The 8698-nt window shown below is 36.9% G+C and overlaps 2 long non-coding RNA genes across 2 annotated transcripts; one reads left to right on the forward strand and one right to left on the reverse strand.

Annotated features, from left to right (window-relative positions):
- Window positions 1-715: 715 nt before the first annotated feature.
- LOC138127930 (uncharacterized) lies at window positions 716-7054 on the reverse strand. The gene is made up of 2 exons (XR_011158468.1): window positions 1579-7054; window positions 716-1526 (listed from the first exon to the last, which is right to left on the reverse strand). It is a non-coding gene; the product is annotated as an uncharacterized lncRNA (long non-coding RNA).
- Window positions 7055-7108: 54 nt separating this feature from the next.
- On the forward strand, window positions 7109-7620 carry LOC138127929 (uncharacterized). The gene is made up of 2 exons (XR_011158467.1): window positions 7109-7243; window positions 7296-7620. It is a non-coding gene; the product is annotated as an uncharacterized lncRNA (long non-coding RNA).
- Window positions 7621-8698: the final 1078 nt, after the last annotated feature.

Here is an 8698-nt window from a genome sequence, read left to right on the forward strand (position 1 = left end):
CACGCCACTGGAATATTTTGTCCACGCAGATTTCCCCCACCAAATGACATATCTCAGGCCGGCTTAACTCTACGCTAGTGACTGTAATTACACAAGAGGTTTCATTTAGTCGGAAAATGATTTTTTGCAACGAAAACGTATTGTTTAGCAATTAGACGAGAAAAATTGGCATGATAAAAGCACGACGGCCGTGGGCCTGGGTTGATTTTATCGTGCCAATTTTTCGAGTCTAATTGTCAAACAATTAGTTTGAGTTGCAAATAAATATTTTTCCTGACTAAATAAAACCTCGAGTGTAATTCGGCGAGACAATTTAATGAATGAGCAATACAAATTTAATTTTTTTATTTGGTATTAAAGGTATTAGATGCCTAGCAACTAAAGGTATAAGTTACCTGAGTGTTTTTTCCGAATAAAAGTTAGGGCAAACTTTTATCCGCTGTCAAAGTGACAAAATCACAGCGCCTTATGAGATTTTTTATACATGAATTAAATTGTCGAAGGTAAAATAACAAGACCTAATTTTTTTATCGGATAAATTTTTCAATTTTACGAAAACTTTTTGCTTTGACAATTTTACCTCTGAATAAAAATGCCCAAATTCAACGAGTAAAATTGTCTAAAGCAAAAATGTTTGAGTGAAAATTGGGAAATTTATCAGATTTAAAAAACTAGGTCGCGTTATTTTTCGCAAGATTAATTCCAGAATACAAACTTTAACGTTAATTATTTATTTATAATACTTACAGTTATTAAAAACACAATTATTAAAAACAATTTGAGAATCTGACAGGAGTAACATGAAATTTTATCCGCTTTTGACAGAAGACAGACTAGGAGGACGATTTATCCGCCATAAACATTCTTGACTGGATGAAAGCAACTCTGATTGTCTGAACACGCACGTTTGACGTATGTGGGAATTAATCGATAATAATATAAGACCTTGTTTTTTAATCGGATAAAAAATTGTATTTCACAAAAACTTTTTGGTGATAAATTTAGGAATTTGAATTGGACATGTTTTTTCTGATTAGAGCTCGACAGCGTAGCTGGACGGTTTTGATCTTTGAAAAAAAATGTCCAATTCAATGAGTAAGTTGATCAAACACAAAAAGTTTGTGTAGATAAATTAAAAAATGTATCCGATCGAAGAAAACAAGGTCGAGTTATATTTGTTGAGATTATTTCCAGAACAAAAAAAAAAACAACAAACAACGACAATGGGTGATATCAATAAAAATAAACAAATGCTTCCAAGCATTTGCTACTTAGCATTAGCATTTGCTTTAAAGTAAAAGCTTTTGCTTCTAGCAATTGCTTGTTTTGGTATTAATAAAGAAATCCTCTTGACGAAAGCATATGCTAGTGACTTGACAAGTAATTGCTTGCCGTTCAACGCAAGGCGCCAGGAAAATGTATTCAAAGTGGTGCCTTGTCTATAATTTTTCCCGTGACAAATTTTACAACATTCGATGCAATTGGTTGACTTACTTCCATGAGTTCAGCTACCCCAATCTGAAATCCTAAATAGTTTAACACTATTTATTACTCTATGAATAATTTTATTTTTTATACCTGGATCAGCCACGTATCGCAACAATATTTTTATTTTCATCACCGAAGATAAAGCACCACCACGCGTTTCTTCATCGTCATTCCCAAGAAATTCAGCAATCCACTGAACACTTTCATATCGGAAATGAAACAATTTTACATCACCTTCTCTTGTAATGGTATTGTCTTTCCTTTCTTTGTAAAATTTACGGTTTCTTGGCACTTGGAACATACTTTTTTCTATTTTGCACCTATAACACAGTCAGTATAGCACTCAAACGGGTTTTGAAAAGGAGCTCTTTTCGATACTCGTTTCAGGAACATTTACTTAAATTTTTAATGTTGACAGTTACTCATAGTGAGTTGTTGCTAGGTGATCACTGCATTTCACGATACTTTAAATTCAAAACGTACAATTGTTCGTCTATTTACCAGCGTTACCAATCCTTATATTTGCCAAATATAATTTTCCTAGCATTATGTTTAGGACTTTTTTTAAATTTAAGGGGCAAAATAGAAAAAATATTGTATTATACTCGTTTTATAAGCCATTTTGTCGCACTTGTTTGCTTATAGCACTCGTCGCTGCGCTCCTCGTGCTTTAAAAAACGCGTGCGATAAAATGGTGTCTTATAAAACTCGTATAATAAATATCTATTATGGTGCTTTAACAGCCGATTTATAACTACTAGTACGACACGAAGGAGAATGTCATTTATCCTAGCAATTGCTTACTATTTCAAGTAAATGCTAAACTTTATTAATAGTAAAAGAAGCAAATCCTAATATTGACAAACAAATGCTTTCTAAAACGAGCAAAAGCATTTGCTAGCCAGGTCTCACTAGCATTTACTACACTTTTATTAATATCACTTAAAGCAATTGCTTATAAAATAGCTAGCAAAAGCATTTGCTACCTTTTATTAATACTGCCCATTGTCTGTGTTTTCAACGGTGTATTCAAAAAAATAATTACATTATAATTATAACAAATAGGTTGTAATACAATAAACTCTTCAAGAGCCCTCAGATTTTCCGGAGTCCGAGCTGACTACCAGTGTTGGAAATATTAGGGTGATTTTTGTACCATCTTCCAGAGCCAACATTATGTTGTTGATGGTTGGAGTACTGATTTGTTCGATCTCGCCAAACCAAATATATCGGCGATTTCCAAATAGGCAACATCCATGTTTGTTGTAAAATCTTTTGCCCATAACCTCAATAAAGACAAAGCGTCATGATTAGTCTTATTCGCCAAGCTAGGTACTTGGATTGCTAACTTATTTCGAATTAAACAAAATATCAAATCCTAGGGGTTTCTTGTGTTTTGGGTTGCATACAGGTGTCCCAGAACTCGCGGATCAAACTTACAGCGCGTTTTCCTTGATGATAATGAAGGTAAAAAACGTTTAGAAAAATATTCAGGGTGCAACAGCTTTTTAGTTATGAATTAATCAAATTGACCAATAGGGCTCGATCTAATTTTCCCTTTACGAGAAAATTGAGTACCTTCTCTCAATTGCCAAGCAACGTGTAATTCGTATGAATAATAAAATTATTTTTTATTGTTATTTATCTGGTTGACTTGTCAGAACAGACGTCAAATAACCAAAACTGGGATAATTTCGTATAGAGTCTTCACCAAGGAACACAAGAAGTTTCTTCTTCCGACAAGGAATGAAATATGGTTTGTTATTATGACTGAAAATTTCCGGAGCAATTTTAACCTTGAGGGGTTTGGGAAATTGACGGGAGGGATATGATGAATTGAACCTTTGTAAAATGGCGACGTAGCGTCATAGAAAGTATGTATATTTAATACCTATACAGGTTTATAAAATTATCCGATTTTCTACATTTCCCACTAGCTCAATAAAATAACACTAACTAAATAAATAAAACAATAATTCAAAACCATAACAAATTAGCAGCTTTCCAAATACAATTATCCCTCCCCACATATTGTCCCTCTCTCCTCTCAACCTTCTTCATCCATTAGATCCCTCTTCCATCCTCATTCAAAATTTCTTCTCTACTCTCCTCTCTCTCTCAATTCCACGCATTCATTCGACACATACTCTATCGTCTCTTTTTTTTTTCTCCACACATCCTGCTCTTTGCCATTGCGTCAATCGGTTGATCCTCGTCGTCGTAAGATCTCTTTCACTTATAGAAGTTAGTGGCTCTCCGATGAGGAAGTGACCAGGAGTTATGGGGTTAAGGTCATTAGGATCGTTACTCAAGGGACATAAAGGTCTGCAGTTTAGGACAGCTTCAATTCTTGTTAACAGGGTATACAATTCTTCGTAGGAAAGCACGACTTCTCCAATTGTTCTCTTTAAATGACCTTTAATGGATTTTACGTTTATTTCCCAAATACCGACCATGTGCGGGAATCTGGGGGAATGAAATGCCACGAGATACCCTTATTAGCCAGATTTTCTGTAATTTGACTAAATGAAGCTGACTTTAGAAATGTTCTTAGTTCTAGTAATTCTTTATTGGCGCCACCGAAATTTGTAGCATTGTCCGAATAAAGATGGTACACATGACCAGGTCTTGATATGAAGCGTTTTAGCGCATTCAAAAAGGTTTGAGTCGTTAAGTCACCAACTAGTTCTAAATGAACGGCTTTAGTTGAAAAACAGACAAAGACGCAAATATATGCCCTCACAGTACGCTTACTGCGACCACGACATTCCTTGATGTAAATAGGCCCAGCATAATCTACGCCAATGATTGAAAATGGTCTGATTGGTTCGACACGGGATTTGGTCAAATTACCCATAATAGGATGCATGACGCTTGGTTTGACTTTAAAACATTGCAAACACTGGTGCAAAATCTTGCGTACCACACTGCGAGGAGAAATTATCCAAAAATTTTCACGTAACGCGGCTAAAGTTCCCTGAACACCAGCGTGCAGCTGCTCAATGTGCACGTGTTTGACTAACGTCTTAATCAAATGGTGATCGTTTGGTAGCACGATCGGATGTTTAACATCGTAAGTTAAGGATGAGTTTTGCAACCTACCTCCCGCGCGAATTAAATTATCATTCTTGTCGAGAAAAATATTTAACGTGATTTCTTGTTAATCGGTTTGTTTTGTTTAAGACAAGCTAATTCATCGTTGAATGCAATTTCTTGAATTAAACGCATAATGGCCTTCATGGAATCTTTTGATTCTTCACATGTTAAATAAAGAACTAGAGATTTGCCTTTGGTTTGGCTTCCTACAATTGTTGATGAACCGTAATACCCATGACATTACGCGTTCAGTTTTTTTGTAATTTGAAAATTTTATAAGAAGCGGTAGTTGTCTTTCGCGTGAATGAATAGTAGTCAGAGTGACAGTTCGACGTTCTGGAATTTCAATATTCGAAAGATTTATGTTAGATACGGGCCAAGTGTCGTTGTTTTCTGACAGCCAATCAGGACCGTTCCACCACAGTTTATTAGTTTTTAGTTGACCAGGTAAAGCACCTCGACTTAGTACATCCGCAGGGTTACTTTCGCTTTTGACATGATACCAATCTTTCGCATCCGTTAGCGTTTGAATTTCGGAAACTCGATTTAGAGTTTATCCATGCCAGAACGAGTGTGGAATCTGTCCAGAGAAATTGATGATCAATTTTGACATTTATCGTTCGTAAAACTGTATTAAATAATCGCGACAAAATTAAGGCGGCACACAACTCCAAGCGTGGTAACGTAACAGCTCGAAGAGGAGCCACACGAGATTTAGCGCAAATTAAATGAACTTGATGATTGCCACTATGATCGGTTGTTCTTAGATAGACAGTAGCGCCATATGCGATTTGTGATGCGTCACCAAAACCATGTAGCTGCACCTGTACGGGACTTGATTTCATTATGTTTCTGGGAATTTCGATTTCGTTTAAGTGAGCGAGTTCTTGCAAGATCCTAACCCATGCACAATAAATACTTTCAGGTAATAGATCGTTCCATCCAATTTTCAAACTCCAGCATTGTTGAAGGATAATTTTTACTTTTACTACTACTGGCGCCACAAGACCCAATGGATCGAATACTTGGGAGTTTTAGACAGGATTTCGCGTTTTGTTAGTCTTTTCGGAATGTCACACTGTTTTACCTGATACCGTAACGAATCGTGATTAGGATTCCAAAAAAGCCCTAACGTTTTAGTGTAAGCATCCTTATCGAAACTGACGTTGAGATTAGGCTCGTGACTATTTGGAATTAATGCAGGATGATTGGCGGCCCATTTACGTAATATGAAACCACCATGAGCTAAAATTTGAATTATTTGATCTCGTAAAGTGATTAGGTTTTCAAGTGAGTCCCCTCCAGTCAGAAGATCGTCCACATAAAAATCCTGTTGAATTGCTTTAGCGGCTTCCGGGTACCGATTTACGTTTTGAAGAGCTAGTTCTTTAAGACATCTTGTTGCTATAAAACTGGCCGATTTTGTACCATAGGTTAGAGTGGTTAATCTATACGTTTTTAGCGGATCTTCGGTGTTCTCGCGCCAAACAATTCGTTGATAGTCAGTGTGATCTTGATGTGTTTCTATCATGCGGTACATTTTAGATATGTCCCCGTTTACGACGTATTTAAAAGTTCTGAATCTCAACAAAATTGCAAAAACTCTGGCTGGATTGTAGGTCCTGCCATGAGATTGTCATTTAGACTCAATGCATCAGCTGAGCGAAATGACACGTTCAAACCACTCGTAACTTGGTCGATGTAGAATCCTTGAGTACCGCGTGATGAGGCAAATATTATGTACAATTTAGTTTATTTAATTCGCAACCCGGAACTTCCTCCATGTGACCCAAAGAGATGTAATCCCGCATGAATTGCACATAATCTGATTTTAGTGTAGGCCTTTTATTTAGGTTTCGTTCCAGATTGTTAAAAAAGCTTACAGCACTATCGCGGTTTGACTTGAGAATTGGAGGATCATTTTTTAATGGCAGTTTAACAAGAAACTTTCCGTTTGTTTGTCTGCACGTATTTTGAACAAAATGTTGCTCGCACATAATCTCTTCATTTGAAAAGCATTTTTGTTCGGAAGGGTTGCTGCATTGTTCTAGAATTTTTGCACCTGGTTCTCTAAAATGGACGTAGACGAGTTCCTTCCAGCGGTCAGTTTACACCACAGGTGGTCGGTACGTAGCTGTTAACTGTAAACGAGTTGCTCCCGCTTATTGTCGAAGGATTAAGGAAGGCGGAAATTTACAATAAATTAATGTTTTTTAAGACTTTGCCCAAACGAACACGAAAAATGTTTTCAATATTTGTGCGCTGTCAGTTTTCAGGTATTCGGCCTGTTTTGCAGCACTTGGCTGACGTCTCGTGCTTCAAATTTTGCCGTCATTCCTGAAAAGTGATCTGACAGCGCTACTCATATGAAAATAACTACATATTACTTTTGGCCCACTTATTCACAGTAAATGTTGAAAATATTGTCCTTAAAATGTGTGATACACTCCTGTGTCCTCCGCACCATTTTCTATTTTTTGTGATATCACCCCACCTAATACATACTTTGTTCTGACTGATAATGATTAGATTACACAGATAGTAATATGTATATAAATAAACACACCGTGTGGTGTGTAACAGTCATTCGTAAACTTTTGACTTGACGCGTTCATCTTTAATATGAGTTCTCGCCACCACAAACGCAGCCATCACCAAGGTAGACATTTTATTTCTTTGATAAATAAATCCGTTATTATGACTTTCTGTAGAGCGCCATGCCTCTCCAAACGCAGCTCAGTTAGTCCCATACAGATCTTCATTAGACGTACGTATTCGACAGCCGACGAATCCGCCGCCGCCGCCGCCACCGCCACCACAGCCCCGAGAGTACCATGATCATCATGATCATCATCATGCTCACCATCATGATCACTACCATCGCCACTATAATTATGTCTATCGTGACGAACATCAGGGTCACCAATATTATTAGACTAAGGGACGACATTTTTTCTGTATTTGAGGTTTTGGTACGTTTATACTTGTAGAAGTGCATAATAAAGAAATATCAATAAATTGCACCATTAAACTGAACCATAATTGCAGTGGCGGCTGGTGCAGGGAGGGCGCACGGGCATTGCCCCCCCCAATTCAAAATGGGAAAAACGGGAGAAACAAATATTATTAATTTTTTGAAAGAAATGTATTATTGTTTTGTTTGGATATTGTATACCGATGTTCCTATGTAGATATTTGCATTCACCTCAAAGTTTAATTGAACGAATTTGAGCCGATGCGCTCACCTTATACATTTAATTCTTGTGGACGGGCAAGCTCAGTGGAAACCCTGTCTGCCTTGCCATTTCTATACGCTTGAAACACAACCACTAACGTGATATTTAATATGTGTCAACAATGCACATTCGGGCCAGAAGCTGGTCGGCCCGAGCCAATTAAAAAGATTTAATGAACGAGAACAATTTCGAACTTCCACGACACTTGTCCAATCACCCTCAACCGTCGATTCATATGATTTTGTCCGTTAACCGTTAGTTTTTATTGCAAATGCAAATACAGTTGCAATAATTTCCTGCTTCATGTAAATGTGGATGTTTGCATTTTAATTTAGAGTGCACGTGTGCTGACATAAAGTGCCAATCAAATAGACACTTGTAGTAAGTGATTTAGTTATTAGTGTAAAGTGTAGGTTAGGTAAGTTACAACAATGAATTCGGTTGCGTCGATTAAAAATCTTAAATCCGCCGGGGTTGGACTGCGTTTTGAAGATCGTGTAAACATTAAACCGTTGGGGCCACCTCGTCCGAAATTGCAAATTCAAAAACAGTATTCGGTTAAAGGTAAAACCGTTTCTCGAAATTTTAATCCTAATATGTACAAACATGCAGATTGGTTGTGTGGTTGTGATACGAGTAATTCTCTATTTTGTTTCGTGTGTTTATTAATGGGGTCCAGTGATTTAGACCCAGCATGGGTACAGACCGGCGTAACAGATTTAAAACACTCGATTGAATTTGCTACTTTGGGTCACGTTGATATTCGAAATCAACTCAGTGCAGCTTATCGTCTTCAGGTACAAAAACAGAGTGAACAAGTTAAACAAAATAGATATATTTTAGGAAAATTAATAGATTGTATAAAATTCTGTGGGGCT

The sequence above is a fragment of the Tenebrio molitor genome, chromosome 4 (genome assembly GCF_963966145.1).
Source record: "Tenebrio molitor chromosome 4, icTenMoli1.1, whole genome shotgun sequence".
NCBI lineage: Eukaryota > Metazoa > Arthropoda > Insecta > Coleoptera > Tenebrionidae > Tenebrio > Tenebrio molitor.